The sequence below is a fragment of the Oncorhynchus keta genome, unplaced genomic scaffold (genome assembly GCF_023373465.1).
Source record: "Oncorhynchus keta strain PuntledgeMale-10-30-2019 unplaced genomic scaffold, Oket_V2 Un_contig_4700_pilon_pilon, whole genome shotgun sequence".
NCBI classification, from domain to species: Eukaryota; Metazoa; Chordata; class Actinopteri; order Salmoniformes; family Salmonidae; genus Oncorhynchus; species Oncorhynchus keta.
The window spans coordinates 621,789-640,000 of NW_026287905.1; the positions used below are offsets into that span (position 1 = coordinate 621,789).

At 48.5% G+C, this 18,212-nt stretch overlaps 1 protein-coding gene across 2 annotated transcripts in view; it reads left to right on the top strand.

Moving 5' to 3' along the window:
* Nucleotides 1-18,212, top strand: part of st6galnac3 (ST6 (alpha-N-acetyl-neuraminyl-2,3-beta-galactosyl-1,3)-N-acetylgalactosaminide alpha-2,6-sialyltransferase 3) — a 107,966-nt gene that overhangs the window by 79,575 nt on the left and 10,179 nt on the right. The window lies entirely within an intron of this gene.

An 18,212-nucleotide genomic window follows, 5' to 3' on the forward strand; every position in this document is an offset into this window, starting at 1 on the left:
TCTCTCCTCCCTCTATGTCCTCCCTCTATGTCCTCTCTCTCCAACCTCTCTCCCCCTCCTTCCTCCCCTATGTCCTCTCTCTCCAACCTCTCTCCCCTCCTTCCTCCCTCTATGTCCTCCCTCTATGTCCTCCCTCTATGTCCTCTCTCTCCAACCTCTCTCCCTCCTTCCTCCCTCTATGTCCTCCCTCTATGTCCTCCCTCTATGTCCTCTCTCTCCAACCTCTCTCCCCTCCTTCCTCCCCTCTATGTCCTCCCTCTATGTCCTCCCTCTATGTCCTCCCTCTATGTCTCTCTCTCCAACCTCTCTCCCCTCCTTCCTCCTCTATGTCCTCCCTCTATGTCCTCTCTCTCCAACCTCTCTCCCCTCCTTCCTCCCTCTATGTCCTCCCTCTATGTCCTCCCTCTATGTCCTCTCTCTCCAACCTCTCTCCCTCCTTCCTCCCTCTATGTCCTCCCTCTATGTCCTCTCTCCAACCTCTCTCCCCTCCTTCCTCTCTCTATGTCCTCTCTCTATGTCCTCCCTCTATGTCCTCCCTCTATGTCCTCTCTCTCCAACCTCTCTCCCCTCCTTCCTCTCTCTATGTCCTCTCTCTATGTCCTCTCTCTATGTCCTCTCTCTATGTCCTCCCTCTATGTCCTCCCTCTATGTCCTCTCTCTATGTCCTCCCTCTATGTCCTCTCTCTATGTCCTCCCTCTATGTCCTCTCTCTATGTCCTCCCTCTATGTCCTCTCTCTCTATCTCCTCTCTCTACCTCTCTCCTCCTCCTATGTCCTCCTCTACCTCTCTCCTCCCTCTATGTCCTCTCCCTCTATGTCCTCTCTCTATGTCCTCCCTCTATGTCCTCCCTCTATGTCCTCTCTCTCCAACCTCTCCCCTCCTTCCTCCCCCTATGTCCTCTCTCTCCAACCTCTCTCCCCTCCTTCCTCCCTCTATGTCCTCCCTCTATGTCCTCCTCTATGTCCTCTCTCTCCAACCTCTCTCCCCTCCTTCCTCCCTCTATGTCCTCTCTCTCCAACCTCTCTCCCCTCCTTCCTCCCTCTATGTCCTCCCTCTATGTCCTCCCTCTATGTCCTCTCTCTCCAACCTCTCCTCCCCTCCTTCCTCCCTCTATGTCCTCCCTCTATGTCCTCCCTCTATGTCCTCTCTCTCCAACCTCTCTCCCCTCCTTCCTCCCTCTATGTCCTCCCTCTATGTCCTCCCTCTATGTCCTCCCTCTATGTCCTCCCTCTATGTCCTCTCTCCCCTCCTTCCTCCCTCTATGTCCTCTCTCTATGTCCTCCCTCTATGTCCTCTCTCTCCAACCTCTCTCCCCTCCTTCCTCCCCTATGTCCTCTCTCTCCAACCTCTCTCCCCTCCTTCCTCCCTCTATGTCCTCCCTCTATGTCCTCTCTCTCCAACCTCTCTCCCCTCCTTCCTCCCTCTATGTCCTCCCTCTATGTCCTCCTCTATGTCCTCCCTCTATGTCCTCTCTCTCCAACCTCTCTCCCCTCCTTCCTCCCTCTATGTCCTCTCTATGTCCTCCCTCTATGTCCTCCCTCTATGTCCTCTCTCTCCAACCTCTCTCCCCTCCTTCCTCCCCTATGTCCTCTCTCTCCAACCTCTCTCCCCTCCTTCCTCCCTCTATGTCCTCCTCTATGTCCTCCCTCTATGTCCTCTCTCTCCAACCTCTCTCCCCTCCTTCCTCCCTCTATGTCCTCCCTCTATGTCCTCCCCTCTATGTCCTCTCTCTCCAACCTCTCTCCCCTCCTTCCTCCCTCTATGTCCTCCCTCTATGTCCTCCCTCTATGTCCTCCCTCTATGTCCTCTCTCTCCAACCCTCTCTCCTTCCTCCCTCCCTCTATGTCCTCCCTCTATGTCCTCTCTCTCCAACCTCTCTCCCCTCCTTCCTCCCTCTATGTCCTCCCTCTATGTCCTCCCTCTATGTCCTCTCTCTCCAACCTCTCTCCCCTCCTTCCTCCCTCTATGTCCTCCCTCTATGTCCTCTCTCTCCAACCTCTCTCCCCTCCTTCCTCTCTCTATGTCCTCTCTCTATGTCCTCCCTCTATGTCCTCCCTCTATGTCCTCTCTCTCCAACCTCTCTCCCCTCCTTCCTCCCTCTATGTCCTCTCTCTATGTCCTCCCTCTATGTCCTCCCTCTATGTCCTCTCTCTCCAACCTCTCTCCCCTCCTTCCTCCCTCTATGTCCTCTCTCTATGTCCTCCCTCTATGTCCTCCCTCTATGTCCTCTCTCTCCAACCTCTCTCCCCTCCTTCCTCCCTCTATGTCCTCTCTCTATGTCCTCTCTCTATGTCCTCCCTCTATGTCTCCCTCTATGTCCTCTCTCTCCAACCTCTCTCCCTCCTTCCTCCCTCTATGTCCTCCCTCTATGTCCTCCCTCTATGTCCTCTCTCTCCAACCTCTCTCCTCCTTCCTCCCTCTATGTCCTCTCTCTATGTCCTCCTCTATGTCCTCTCTCTCCAACCTCTCTCCCCTCCTTCCTCCCTCTATGTCCTCTCTCTATGTCCTCCCTCTATGTCCTCTCTCTCCAACCTCTCTCCCCTCCTTCCTCCCTCTATGTCCTCTCTCTATGTCCTCTCTCTATGTCCTCCCTCTATGTCCTCCCTCTATGTCCTCTCTCTCCAACCTCTCTCCCCTCCTTTCTGTTCCCTCCCTCTCTCCCCTCCTTCCTCCCTCTATGTCCTCCCTCTATGTCCTCTCTCTCCAACCTCTCTCCCCTCCTTCCTCCCTCTATGTCCTCTCTCTATGTCCTCCCTCTATGTCCTCCCTCTATGTCCTCTCTCTCCAACCTCTCTCCCCTCCTTCCTCCCTCTATGTCCTCTCTCTATGTCCTCTCTCTATGTCCTCCCTCTATGTCCTCCCTCTATGTCCTCTCTCTCCAACCTCTCTCCCCTCCTTCCTCCCTCTATGTCCTCCCTCTATGTCCTCCTCTATGTCCTCTCTCTCCAACCTCTCCCTCCTTCCTCCCTCTATGTCCTCTATGTCCTCCCTCTATGTCTCTCTCTATGTCCTCCCTCTATGTCCTCCCTCTATGTCCTCTCTCTATGTCCTCCCTCTATGTCCTCCCTCTATGTCCTCTCTCTATGTCCTCTCTCTATGTCCTCCCTCTATGTCCTCCCTCTATCTCCTCCCTCTATGTCCTCTCTCTATGTCCTCTCTCTCCAACCTCTCTCCCCTCCTTCCTCCCTCTATGTCCTCCCTCTATTTCCTCCCTCTATGTCCTCCCTCTATGTCCTCTCTCTATGTCCTCCTCTATGTCCTCCCTCTATGTCCTCTCTCTCCAACCTCTCTCCCCTCCTTCCTCCCCCTATGTCCTCTCTCTCCAACCTCTCTCCCCTCCTTCCTCCCTCTATGTCCTCCCTCTATGTCCTCCCTCTATGTCCTCTCTCTCCAACCTCTCTCCCCTCCTTCCTCCCTCTATGTCCTCTCTCTCCAACCTCTCTCCCTCCTTCCTCCCTCTATGTCCTCCCTCTATGTCCTCCCTCTATGTCCTCTCTCTCCTACCTCTCTCCCCTCCTTCCTCCCTCTATGTCCTCCCTCTATGTCCTCCCTCTATGTCCTCTCTCTCCAACCTCTCTCCCCTCCTTCCTCCCTCTATGTCCTCTCTCTATGTCCTCCCTCTATGTCCTCCCTCTATGTCCTCCCTCTATGTCCTCTCTCCCCTCCTTCCTCCCTCTATGTCCTCTCTCTATGTCCTCCCTCTATGTCCTCTCTCTCCAACCTCTCTCCCCTCCTTCCTCCCCCTATGTCCTCTCTCTCCAACCTCTCTCCCCTCCTTCCCTCCCTCTATGTCCTCCCTCTATGTCCTCTCTCTCCAACCTCTCTCCCCTCCTTCCTCCCTCTATGTCCTCCTCTATGTCCTCCCTCTATGTCCTCCCCTCTATGTCCTCTCTCTCCAACCTCTCTCCCCTCCTTCCTCCCTCTATGTCCTCTCTCTATGTCCTCCCTCTATGTCCTCCCCTATGTCCTCTCTCTCCAACCTCTCTCCCCTCCTTCCTCCCCTATGTCCTCTCTCTCCAACCTCTCTCCCCTCCTTCCTCCCTCTATGTCCTCCCTCTATGTCCTCCCTCTATGTCCTCTCTCTCCAACCTCTCTCCCCTCCTTCCTCCCTCTATGTCCTCCCTCTATGTCCTCCCTCTATGTCCTCTCTCTCCAACCTCTCTCCCCTCCTTCCTCCCTCTATGTCCTCCCTCTATGTCCTCCTCTATGTCCTCCCTCTATGTCCTCTCTCTCCAACCTCTCTCCCCTCCTTCCTCCCCTCTATGTCCTCCCTCTATGTCCTCTCTCTCCAACCTCTCTCCCCTCCTTCCTCCCTCTATGTCCTCCCTCTATGTCCTCCCTCTATGTCCTCTCTCTCCAACCTCTCTCCCCTCCTTCCTCCCTCTATGTCCTCCCTCTATGTCCTCTCTCTCCAACCTCTCTCCCCTCCTTCTCTCTCCTCTCTCTCTATGTCCTCCCTCTATGTCCTCCCTCTATGTCCTCTCTCTCCAACCTCTCTCCCCTCCTTCCTCCCTCTATGTCCTCTCTCTATGTCCTCCCTCTATGTCCTCCCTCTATGTCCTCTCTCTCCAACCTCTCTCCCCTCCTTCCTCCCTCTATGTCCTCTCTCTATGTCCTCCCTCTATGTCCTCCCTCTATGTCCTCTCTCTCCAACCTCTCTCCCCTCCTTCCTCCCTCTATGTCCTCTCTCTATGTCCTCTCTCTATGTCCTCCCTCTATGTCCTCCCTCTATGTCCTCTCTCTCCAACCTCTCTCCCCTCCTTCCTCCCTCTATGTCCTCCCTCTATGTCCTCCCTCTATGTCCTCTCTCTCCAACCTCTCTCCCCTCCTTCCTCCCTCTATGTCCTCTCTCTATGTCCTCCCTCTATGTCCTCTCTCTCCAACCTCTCTCCCCTCCTTCCTCCCTCTATGTCCTCTCTCTATGTCCTCCCTCTATGTCCTCTCTCTCCAACCTCTCTCCCCTCCTTCCTCCCTCTATGTCCTCTCTCTATGTCCTCTCTCTATGTCCTCCTCTATGTCCTCCCTCTATGTCCTCTCTCTCCAACCTCTCTCCCCTCCTTTCTGTTCCCTCCCTCTCTCCCCTCCTTCCTCCCTCTATGTCCTCCCTCTATGTCCTCTCTCTCCAACCTCTCTCCCCTCCTTCCTCCCTCTATGTCCTCTCTCTATGTCCTCCCTCTATGTCCTCCCTCTATGTCCTCTCTCTCCAACCTCTCTCCCCTCCTTCCTCCCTCTATGTCCTCTCTCTATGTCCTCTCTCTATGTCCTCCCTCTATGTCCTCCCTCTATGTCCTCTCTCTCCAACCTCTCTCCCCTCCTTCCTCCCTCTATGTCCTCCCTCTATGTCCTCCCTCTATGTCCTCTCTCTCCAACCTCTCTCCCCTCCTTCCTCCCTCTATGTCCTCTCTCTATGTCCTCCCTCTATGTCCTCTCTCTCCAACCTCTCTCCCCTCCTTCCTCCCTCTATGTCCTCTCTCTATGTCCTCCCTCTATTTCCTCTCTCTCCAACCTCTCTCCCCTCCTTCCTCCCTCCATGTCCTCTCTCTGTCCTCCCTCTATGTCCTCCCTCTATGTCCTCTCTCTCCAACCTCTCTCCCCTCCTTCCTCCCTCTATGTCCTCTCTCTATGTCCTCTCTCTATGTCCTCCCTCTATGTCCTCCCTCTATGTCCTCTCTCTCCAACCTCTCTCCCCTCCTTCCTCTCTCTATGTCCTCCCTCTATGTCCTCTCTCTCCAACCTCTCTCCCCTCCTTCCTCTCTCTATGTCCTCCCTCTATGTCCTCCCTCTATGTCCTCTCTCTCCAACCTCTCTCCCCTCCTTCCTCCCTCTATGTCCTCCCTCTATGTCCTCTCTCTATGTCCTCCCTCTATGTCCTCTCTCTCCAACCTCTCTCCCCTCCTTCCTCCCTCTATGTCCTCCCTCTATGTCCTCTCTCTCCAACCTCTCTCCCCTCCTTCCTCCCTCTATGTCCTCTCTCTATGTCCTCCCTCTATGTCCTCTCTCTCCAACCTCTTTCCCCTCCTTCCTCCCTCTATGTCCTCCCTCTATGTCCTCTCTCTATGTCCTCCCTCTATGTCCTCTCTCTCCAACCTCTCTCCCCTCCTTCCTCCCTCTATGTCCTCTCTCTATGTCCTCCCTCTATGTCCTCTCTCTCCAACCTCTCTCCCCTCCTTCCTCCCTCTATGTCCTCCCTCTATGTCCTCCCTCTATGTCCTCTCTCTCCAACCTCTCTCCCCTCCTTCCTCCCTCTATGTCCTCCCTCTATGTCCTCCCTCTATGTCCTCCCTCTCCAACCTCTCTCCCCTCCTTTCTGTTCCCTCCCTCTCTCCCTGCCGTCTATGTCTGTGTTGACGTGCTTTATAGGACAAGGCAATTAAACTTAGAGAAAGAGAGGGAGAGAGGGAGGGAGAGAGGGAGAGAGAGAGATGGGGGGAGGGAGAGAGGAAGAGAGAGGGGGAGAGAGAGAGAGGGAGAGAGAGAGATGGGGGTAGTGAGAGAAAGGGGGAGAGGGGGGGGGGAGAGAAAGAGGCAAAGAGAATGAGATCACTGAGGAATGAAGAGAGAGGACAGATTCCAGACAGATGGAGAGAGGGAGAAATTTAATTATTTTTGAATAATTGTCGATAAACTTGACTTATGCAGGAAACTACCCTTTACATCAAAACCTTCAAAACCAAATCAAAATTCCTAATTCCTAAAACCTTGATCTTGGACAAAATGACCTGCTCCTTACTACCAAAGACTATCAAGATTTTATTTTTTTTTAAAACCAAAAACTGTAGAAGAAACACAGAGGAACCTGGAAATACAATCCAACATAAAACTGTGTGAGTAATGTTCAGTCTGAAACTACTTCTGAAGCCAAACAGTGAAATACAATCTCTAGGGGAGGTTGTTATATAAAGCTTAGTAAATAAGGCTACTACGCTACCAAGCTAATAGCACAGAACAATCTCTAGGGGAGGTTGTTATATAAAGCTTAGTAAATAAGGCTACTACGCTACCAAGCTAATAGCACAGAACAATCTCTAGGGGAGGTTGTTATATAAAGCTTAGTAAATAAGGCTACTACGCTACCAAGCTAATAGCACAGAACAATCTCTAGGGGAGGTTGTTATATAAAGCTTAGTAAATAAGGCTACTACGCTACCAAGCTAATAGCACAGAACAATCTCTAGGGGAGGTTGTTATATAAAGCTTAGTAAATAAGGCTACTACGCTACCAAGCTAATAGCACAGAACAATCTCTAGGGGAGGTTGTTATATAAAGCTTAGTAAATAAGGCTACTACGCTACCAAGCTAATAGCACAGAACATACCTGGCGTCACCTTCAATTAGCATTGAAGTGTGAAGTGAGATGTGTGAAGCTAGTCCACACGATCCAGACAGAACAAACCCACAAAACAGACCAGCACAACATGTACTAGTCTGTGGTGACCTAAATGCCAGAACTGGACCAGAACCTGACACCCTCAGCACACAGGGGGACAAACCCTTACCTGGAGGTGACAGCATTCCCTCCCTTATATGCCCCCCTAGACACAACTACATAACCAACAAAAACGGGTTACAACTCCTGCAGCTCTGTCGCACGCTGGGTCTGTACAGAGTCAATGGTAGGCTTGGAGGAGACTCCTATGGTAGGTACACCTCATCTCTTGGCAGTAGTACTGATCAATTACAAACCTTAGAATCAGATATTAAAGACTACCAGAACCCACTGGATTCTCCAATTACATTGAATGAACTAAAGGACAAAATACAAACCCTCCAACCCCAAAAGTGGTGTTGATGGTATCCTCAATGAAATGATAAAATACGCAGACCACACATTCCAATTGGCTATACTCTAATCTCTTTAACAGCATCCTCAGCTCTGGCATCTTCCCCAATATTTGGAACCAAGGACTGATCACCCCAATCCACAAAACTGGAGACAAATTTGACCCCAATAACTACCGTGGGATATGCATCAACAGCTACCTTGGGGAAAATCCTCTGCATTATCATTAACAGCAGACTCGTACATTTCCTCAATGAAAACAATGTACTGAGCAAATGTCAAATTGTCTTTTTACCAAATTACCATACGACAGACCACGTATTCACCCTGCACACCTAATTGCTAAACAAACAAACCAAAACAAAGTCAAAGTCTTCTCATGCTTTGTTGAATCAATTTGGCATGAGGGTCTGCTATACAAATGGATGAAAATTGGTGTTGGGGGAAAAACATACAACATTATCAAATCCATGTACACAAACAACAAGTATGCGGTTAAAACACACAAGTTTCTTTCCACGGTGCCGTGGGGTGAGACAGGGATGCAGCTTAAGCCCCACCCCCTTCAACATGTATATCAACAAATTGGCACGGGCACTAGAAAAGTCTGCAGCACCCGGCCTCACCCTGCTAGAATCTGAAGTCAAATGTCTCCTGTTTGCTGATGATCTGGTGCTTCTGTCCCCAACCAAGGAGGGCCTAAAGCCCACAGATTCTGACAGACCTGGGCCCTGACAGACCTGGGCCCTGACAGACTTGGGCCCTGACAGACCTGGGCCCTGACAGACCTGGGCCCTGACAGACCTGGGCCCTGACAGACCTGGGCCCTGACAGTAAATCTCAGTAAGACAAAATATAACGGTGTTCCAAAAAAGGTCCAGTTGCCAGGACAACAAATTACAAATTCCATCTTCCATGCCGTAGAGCACAATTATGTTTTACATACCTCTTCCTTAACATCGGCACCACAGGTAACTTCATCAAAGCTGTGAACGATCTGAAAGACAAGGCAAGAATGGCCTTTGATGCCATCAAAAGGAACCTAAAATTTGACATACCAATTAGGATCTGGCTAAAAATACTTGAGTCAGTTATAGAACCCATTGCCCTTTATGGTTGTGAGGTCTGGGGTCCGCTCACCAACCAATAATTCACAAAATGGGACAAACCCCAGAATAAGAGCAGAATTAGGCCGACGCCTGCCAATGATAAAAATCCTGAAAAGAAACGTTAAATTCCACCTAAAAGGAAGTGCCGAACTTTCCATAACAAAGCCGTCACCTACAGAAAGGTGAAGCTGGAGAAGAGTCCCCTTAGCAAGCTGGAGAAGAGTCCCCTTAGCAAGCTGGAGAAGAGTCCCCTTAGCAAGCTGGAGAAGAGTCCCCTTAGCAAGCTGGAGAAGAGTCCCCTTAGCAAGCTGGAGAAGAGTCCCCTTAGCAAGCTGGCCCAAACAGACCCCACAGAGCCCCAGGACAGCAACACAGTTAGATCCAGTTAGAGTCCCCTTAGCAAGCTGGCCCAAACAGACCCCACAGAGCCCCAGGACAGCAACACAGTTAGACCCAAGCAAATCATGAGAAAACTAAAAGATAATGACTTATTATTTTTTACAGGGACAGTGCACATTAATCAACGTTTCAGTAAAAGAGACTGGTTTTAGCCAGCTGGCTAATTTTAAACCTCAGTCCCTGGGCAGGTTATTAAAAACAATAACAACATAGAACCAGCCAGATGTAGCATACAGACAGAGCAACATAGGACAAGCCAGATGTAGCATACAGACAGAGCAACATAGGACAAGCCAGATGTAGCATACAGACAGAGCAACATAGGACAAGCCAGATGTAGTATACAGACAGAGCAACATAGGACAAGCCAGATGTAGCATACAGACAGAGCAACATAGGACAAGCCAGATGTAGCATACAGACAGAGCAACATAGGACAAGCCAGATGTAGCATACAGACAGAGCAACATAGGACAAGCCAGATGTAGCATACAGACAGAGCAACATAGGACAAGCCAGATGTAGCATACATGCAGAGCAACATAGGACAAGCCAGATGTAGCATACAGACAGAGCAACATAGGACAAGCCAGATGTAGCATACAGACAGAGCAACATAGGACAAGCCAGATGTAACATACAGACAGAGCAACATAGGACAAGCCAGATGTAGCATACAGACAGAGCAACATAGAACAAGCCAGATGTAGCATACAGACAGAGCAACATAGGACAAGCCAGATGTAGCATACAGACAGAGCAACATAGGACAAGCCAGATGTAGCATACAGACAGAGCAACATAGGACAAGCCAGATGTAGCATACAGACAGAGAAACATAGGACAAGCCAGATGTAGCATACAGACAGAGCAACATAGGACAAGCCAGATGTAGCATACAGACAGAGCAACATAGGACAAGCCAGATGTAGCATACAGACAGAGCAACATAGGACAAGCCAGATGTAGCATACAGACAGAGCAACATAGGACAAGCCAGATGTAGCATAAAGACAGAGCAACATAGGACAAGCCAGATGTAGCATACAGACAAAGCAACATAGGACAAGCCAGATGTAGCATACAGACAGAGCAACATAGGACAAGCCAGATGTAGCATACAGACAGAGCAACATAGGACAAGCCAGATGTAGCATACATGCAGAGCAACATAGGACAAGCCAGATGTAGCATACAGACAGAGCAACATAGGACAAGCCAGATGTAGCATACAGACAGAGCAACATAGAACAAGCCAGATGTAGCATACAGACAGAGCAACATAGGACCAGCCAGATGTAGCATACAGACAGAGCAACATAGGACAAGCCAGATGTAGCATACAGACAGAGCAACATAGAACAAGCCAGATGTAGCATACAGACAGAGCAACATAGGACAAGCCAGATGTAGCATACAGACAGAGCAACATAGGACCAGCCAGATGTAGCATACAGACAGAGCAACATAGGACAAGCCAGATGTAGCATACAGACAGAGCAACATAGGACAAGCCAGATGTAGCATACAGACAGAGCAACATAGGACAAGCCAGATGTAGCATACAGACAGAGAAACATAGGACAAGCCAGACGTAGCATACAGACAGAGCAACATAGGACAAGCCAGATGTAGCATACAGACAGAGCAACATAGGACAAGCCAGATGTAGCATACAGACAGAGCAACATAGGACAAGCCAGATGTAGCATACAGACAGAGCAACATAGGACAAGCCAGATGTAGCATACATGCAGAGCAACATAGGACAAGCCAGATGTAGCATACAGACAGAGCAACATAGGACAAGCCAGATGTAGCATACAGACAGAGCAACATAGGACAAGCCAGATGTAGCATACAGACAGAGAAACATAGGACAAGCCAGATGTAGCATACAGACAGAGCAACATAGGACAAGCCAGATGTAGCATACAGACAGAGCAACATAGGACAAGCCAGATGTAGCATACATGCAGAGCAACATAGGACAAGCCAGATGTAGCATACAGACAGAGCAACATAGGACAAGCCAGATGTAGCATACAGACAGAGCAACATAGGACAAGCCAGATGTAACATACAGACAGAGCAACATAGGACAAGCCAGATGTAGCATACAGACAGAGCAACATAGAACAAGCCAGATGTAGCATACAGACAGAGCAACATAGGACAAGCCAGATGTAGCATACAGACAGAGCAACATAGGACAAGCCAGATGTAGCATACAGACAGAGCAACATAGGACAAGCCAGATGTAGCATACAGACAGAGAAACATAGGACAAGCCAGATGTAGCATACAGACAGAGCAACATAGGACAAGCCAGATGTAGCATACAGACAGAGCAACATAGGACAAGCCAGATGTAGCATACAGACAGAGCAACATAGGACAAGCCAGATGTAGCATACAGACAGAGCAACATAGGACAAGCCAGATGTAGCATAAAGACAGAGCAACATAGGACAAGCCAGATGTAGCATACAGACAAAGCAACATAGGACAAGCCAGATGTAGCATACAGACAGAGCAACATAGGACAAGCCAGATGTAGCATACAGACAGAGCAACATAGGACAAGCCAGATGTAGCATACATGCAGAGCAACATAGGACAAGCCAGATGTAGCATACAGACAGAGCAACATAGGACAAGCCAGATGTAGCATACAGACAGAGCAACATAGAACAAGCCAGATGTAGCATACAGACAGAGCAACATAGGACCAGCCAGATGTAGCATACAGACAGAGCAACATAGGACAAGCCAGATGTAGCATACAGACAGAGCAACATAGAACAAGCCAGATGTAGCATACAGACAGAGCAACATAGGACAAGCCAGATGTAGCATACAGACAGAGCAACATAGGACCAGCCAGATGTAGCATACAGACAGAGCAACATAGGACAAGCCAGATGTAGTATACAGACAGAGCAACATAGGACAAGCCAGATGTAGCATACAGACAGAGCAACATAGGACAAGCCAGATGTAGCATACAGACAGAGAAACATAGGACAAGCCAGACGTAGCATACAGACAGAGCAACATAGGACAAGCCAGATGTAGCATACAGACAGAGCAACATAGGACAAGCCAGATGTAGCATACAGACAGAGCAACATAGGACCAGCCAGATGTAGCATACAGACAGAGAAACATAGGACAAGCCAGATGTAGCATACAGACAGAGCAACATAGAACAAGCCAGATGTAGCATACAGACAGAGCAACATAGGACAAGCCAGATGTAGCATACAGACAGAGCAACATAGGACCAGCCAGATGTAGCATACAGACAGAGCAACATAGGACAAGCCAGATGTAGTATACAGACAGAGCAACATAGGACAAGCCAGATGTAGCATACAGACAGAGCAACATAGGACAAGCCAGATGTAGCATACAGACAGAGAAACATAGGAAACAGATAGGACAAGCCAGGACAAGCCGTAGCATACAGACAGAGCAACATAGGACAAGCCAGATGTAGCATACAGACAGAGCAACATAGGACAAGCCAGATGTAGCATAGACAGACAGAGCAGAACATAGACAGACAAGCCAGATGTAGCATACATGCAGAGCAACATAGGACAAGCCAGATGTAGCATACAGACAGAGCAACATAGGACAAGCCAGATGTAGCATACAGACAGAGCAACATAGAACAAGCCAGATGTAGCATACAGACAGAGCAACATAGGACCAGCCAGATGTAGCATACAGACAGAGCAACATAGGACAAGCCAGATGTAGCATACAGACAGAGCAACATAGAACAAGCCAGATGTAGCATACAGACAGAGCAACATAGGACAAGCCAGATGTAGCATACAGACAGAGCAACATAGGACAAGCCAGATGTAGCATACAGACAGAGCAACATAGGACAAGCCAGATGTAGCATACAGACAGAGCAACATAGAACAAGCCAGATGTAGCATACAGACAGAGCAACATAGGACAAGCCAGGTGTAGCATACAGACAGAGCAACATAGGACAAGCCAGATGTAGCATACAGACAGAGCAACATAGGACAAGCCAGATGTAGCATACAGATAGAGCAACATAGGACAAGCCAGATGTAGCATACAGACAGAGCAACATAGAAGAAGCCAGATGTAGCATACAGACAGAGCAACATAGGACAAGCCAGATGTAGCATACAGACAGAGCAACATAGGACAAGCCAGATGTAGCATACAGACAGAGCAACATAGAAGAAGCCAGATGTAGCATACAGACAGAGCAACATAGGACAAGCAAGATGTAGCATACAGACAGAGCAACAAGACAAAATCCAAAAAGCAACAAAGTGTTAGGGTTAGAATTATGGTTAGAGGGTTAGTTGTTAGGTTTAGGTTTAGGGTTAGGGGTTAGTTGTTAGGTTTAGTGTTAAGGGTTAGTTGTTAGGTTTAGGGTTAGGGGTTAGTTGTTAGGTTTAGGGTTAGGGGTTAGTTGTTAGGTTTAGGGTTAGGGGTTAGTTGTTAGGTTTAGGTTTAGGGGTTAGTTGTTAGGTTTAGGGTTAGGGGTTAGTTGTTAGGTTTAGGGTTAGGGTTAGTTGTTAGGTTTAGGGTTAGGATTAGGGTCCAGTTGTTAGCTTTAGGGTTAGGGGTTAGTTGTTAGGTTTAGGTTAGGATTAGGGTCCAGTTGTTAGCTTTAGGGTTAGGGTTAGTTGTCAGGGTTATGATTATGGTTAGGGGTTAGGGTTAGGGTTATTAAAATGGTTAGGGGTTAGGTTTAGGGTTATGAATATGGTTAGGGGTCAGGTTTAGGTTAGAATTAGGGGTTAGGGGTTCATTTTAGGTTAGGATTAGGGTTAGGGTTATGATTATGGTTAGGTTTAGGGTTATGGTTAGGGGTTAGGTTATGAATATGGTTAGGGGTTAGGTTTAGGTTATTAAAATGGTTAGGGGGTTAGGTTTAGGGTTATGAATATGGTTAGGGGTTAGGTTTAGGGTTATGAATATGGTTAGGGGTTAGGTTTAGGGTTATGATTATGGTTAGGTTTAGGGATATGATTATGGTTAGGTTTAGGTTATGATTATGGTTAGGGTTAGGTTTAGGGTTATGATTATGGTTAGGGGTTAGGTTTAGGGTTATGGTTAGGGGGTTAGGGTTAGGGTTAGGGGTTAGGTATAGCGTTATGATAATGGTTAGGGGTTAGGTTTAGGGTTAGGGTTATGATTATGGTTAGGGGTTAGGGTTAGGGTTAGGGGTTAGGTTTAGCGTTATGATAATGGTTAGGGGTTAGGTTTAGGTTTAGGGTTAGGTTTATGATTATGGTTAGGTTTAGGGTTAGGGGTTAGGTTTAGCGTTATGATAATGGTTAGGGGTTAGGTTTAGGGTTATGGTTAGGGATTAGGGTTAGGGTTAGGGGTTAGGTTTAGCGTTATGATTATGGTTAGGGTTAGGTTTAGGTTATGGTTAGGGGTTAGGGTTAGGGTTAGGGGTTAGGTTTAGCGTTATGATAATGGTTAGGGTTAGGTTTAGGTTAGGGTTATGATTATGGTTCGGGGTTAGTTTTAGGGTTAGGATTAGGGGTTAAGCGAAGTAGGATTTTGAATGGGCCTCAATTGTTTGGTCCCTACAAGTATAGTAAAACAAAAGTGTGTGTGTGTGTTGGGGACCCTGGGCCCTATAGTGAAGTATCTAGGACATGGTCGGCCCCTGGGCCCTATAGTGAAGTATCTAGGACATGGTCAGCCCCTGGGCCCTATAGTGAAGTATCTAGGACATGGTCAGGCCCTGGGCCCTATAGTGAAGTATCTAGGACATGGTCGGCCCCTGGGCCCTATAGGGAGAGCATCTAGGACATGGTCAGCCCCTGGGCCCTATAGGGAGAGTATCTAGGACATGGTCAGCCCCTGGGCCCTATAGTGAAGTATCTAGGACATGGTCGGCCCCTGGGCCCTATAGTGAAGTATCTAGGACATGGTCAGCCCCTGGGCCCTATAGGGACAGTATCTAGGACATGGTCAGCCCCTGGGCCCTATAGTGAAGTATCTAGGACATGGTCGGCCCCTGGGCCCTATAGGGAGAGTATCCAGCACATGGTCAGACCCTGGTCCCTATAGGGAGAGTATCTAGGACATGGTCAGACCCTGGTCCCTATAGGGAGAGTATCTGGGACATAGTCAGCCCCTGGGCCCTCTGGGGAGAGTATCTAGGACATGGTCAGCCCCTGGGCCCTATAGGGAGAGTATCTAGGACATGGTCAGCCCCTGGGCCCTATAGGGAGAGTATCTAGGACATGGTCAGACCCTGGGCCCTCTGGGGAGAGTATCTAGGACATGGTCAGACCCTGGGCCCTATAGTGAAGTATCCAGGACATGGTCGGCCCCTGGGCCCTATAGGGAGAGTATCTAGGACATGGTCAGCCCCTGGGCCCTATAGGGAGAGTATCTAGGACATGGTCAGCCCCTGGGCCCTATGGGGACAGTATCTTGGACATAGTCAGGCCCTGGGCCCTATGGGGAGAGTATCTAGGACATGGTCGGCCCCTGGGCCCTATAGTGAGAGTATCTAGGACATGGTCAGCCCCTGGGCCCTATAGGGAGAGTATCTAGGACATGGTCAGCCCCTGGGCCCTATAGTGAGAGTATCTAGGACATGGTCAGCCCCTGGGCCCTATAGTGAAGTATCTAGGACATGGTCAGACCCTGGGCCCTATAGTGAAGTATCTAGGACATGATCAGACCCTGGGGCCTATAGGGAGAGCATCTAGGACATAGTCAGCCCCTGGGCCTTGTAGGGAGAGCATCTAGGGTTAAATTCTCAGGCCAACTCTCTCCTCTGTATACAACAATGATGTCGCTCTTGCTGCGGGTGATTCTCTGATCCACCTCTACGCAGACGACACCATTCTGTATACTTCTGTTCTGGCCCTTCTTTGGACACTGTGTTAACTAACCTCCAGCCGAGCTTCAATGCCATACAACTCTCCTTCCGTGGCCTCCAACTGCTCGCCCGTCCAGCATCACTACTCTGGACGGCTCTGACTTAGAATACTACATATATACAAAACAATACTGAGGAGAAGGAAAGGTAGAAAGGGGTAGAGAGAGACATATGGAGAGAGGAGAGGAGAGGAGGTTGTCTCTGATGTCTGAGTTACAGATCGATTCGTTGCTGTTAAAGTAATGTGACTGGCTGGCACTGGGTTCCGTCATTAAGTCACACACGCACACGCACACGCACACACGCACACGCACATAGAAGAAGATCGAATAGCTGATTCAATGTCAGACCTTTAACAGAGTGACTGACAGAGTTGGTCTGCTCTGATGAAGGGCTTGAGGAGGAGGTGGTGATGAGAGAGAGGAAGAGATGGAGGGTGTTGATTGAATGTCAAGCCTTTAACAGAGTGAGAGAGTTGGTCTGCTCCGATGAAGGGCTGGAGGGGGCTGGCAAATAGGAGGTAGTGAGTGAAATGGCTGGAGGTGAGTCAGCAGCATGCTGGGAAAGGTTTCTGGATGGGGGGGATGGATGACTGAGAGGACTGCACTAGTGTAGTCTTCAACTCAGTCACTGTTCTCTACGGTACTATACACACATCCCTGACCTGAGATCAGTGTAGTCTTCAACACAGTCACTGTTCTCTACGGTACTATACACACATCCCTGACCTGAGATCAGTGTAGTCTTAAACACAGTCACTGTTCTCTACGGTACTATACACACATCCCTGACCTGAGATCAGTGTAGTCTTCAACACAGTCACTGTTCTCTACGGTACTATACACACATCCCTGACCTGAGATCAGTGTAGTCTTAAACACAGTCACTGTTCTCTATGGTACTATACACACATCCCTGACCTGAGAAGATTATACCGAACAGCATTCATATCAGGACTGATCTCTCTCTTTCTGCCTGTGGGTTAGCCTTAGCATGTATAGTAGACTACAACAACACAATGATTCTCTACACTATACTCGCTTGTTCAGTCAAATAAACTGAAATTAGGTGAAGTATTTTAATTTTTAGCAACCAGGAAATGATTTCTACGTAGTGCATCTTTAAATGATTTGATATTGATATAAAACGGCAGGCATTGGGCCTTTAAAGTATTGATTTTCCTCAGTCTAAAGCCTGCAGCACAGATTGCACCAAACTAACAGTGTTTATCATGTTTAATTTTAACAACAGTGACTGGCTGCTGCATGGGACAGGCAGGCAATTCAAAACAATGGCACTCTATTCCCCAAGGGACCTGGCCAATGGGATGCCATTTAGGACTCAGCCAGGGAAAGCAGAGTTACTGACCCGATGTTACCTTCGGTCCTTAATCTAAAACCTGATGTTACCTTCGGTCCTTAATCTCAGACCCGATGTCACCTTCGGTCCTTAAGGTCCTTAATCTCAGACCCGATGTCACCTTCGGTCCTTAATCTAAGACCCGATGTTAACTTCAGTCCTTAATCTCAGACCTGATGTCACCTTCGGTCCTTAATCTCAGACCCAATGTTACCTTCGGTCCTTAATCTCAGACCTGATGTCACCTTCGGTCCTTAAGGTCCTTAATCTCAGACCCGATGTCACCTTCGGTCCTTAATCTCAGACCCGATGTCACCTTCGGTCCTTAATCTCAGACCCAATGTTACCTTCGGTCCTTAATCTCAGACCTGATGTCACCTTCGGTCCTTAATCTCAGACCCGATGTTACCTTTAGTCATTAACTCAGACCCTTTGGGTCACCTTTGGATAGAGGAAAAGCAAGTTGATTGCTCTGCCTCAGTAAAAAAACATTTCATGGTAAACATATATATATATAGATATACAGCATATATTTAATATATATATATACACAGTATATATTTAATATATTTATATACATACAGTATATACAGTATATATTGAATATATATATATACAGTATATATTTAATATATATATACATACAGTAT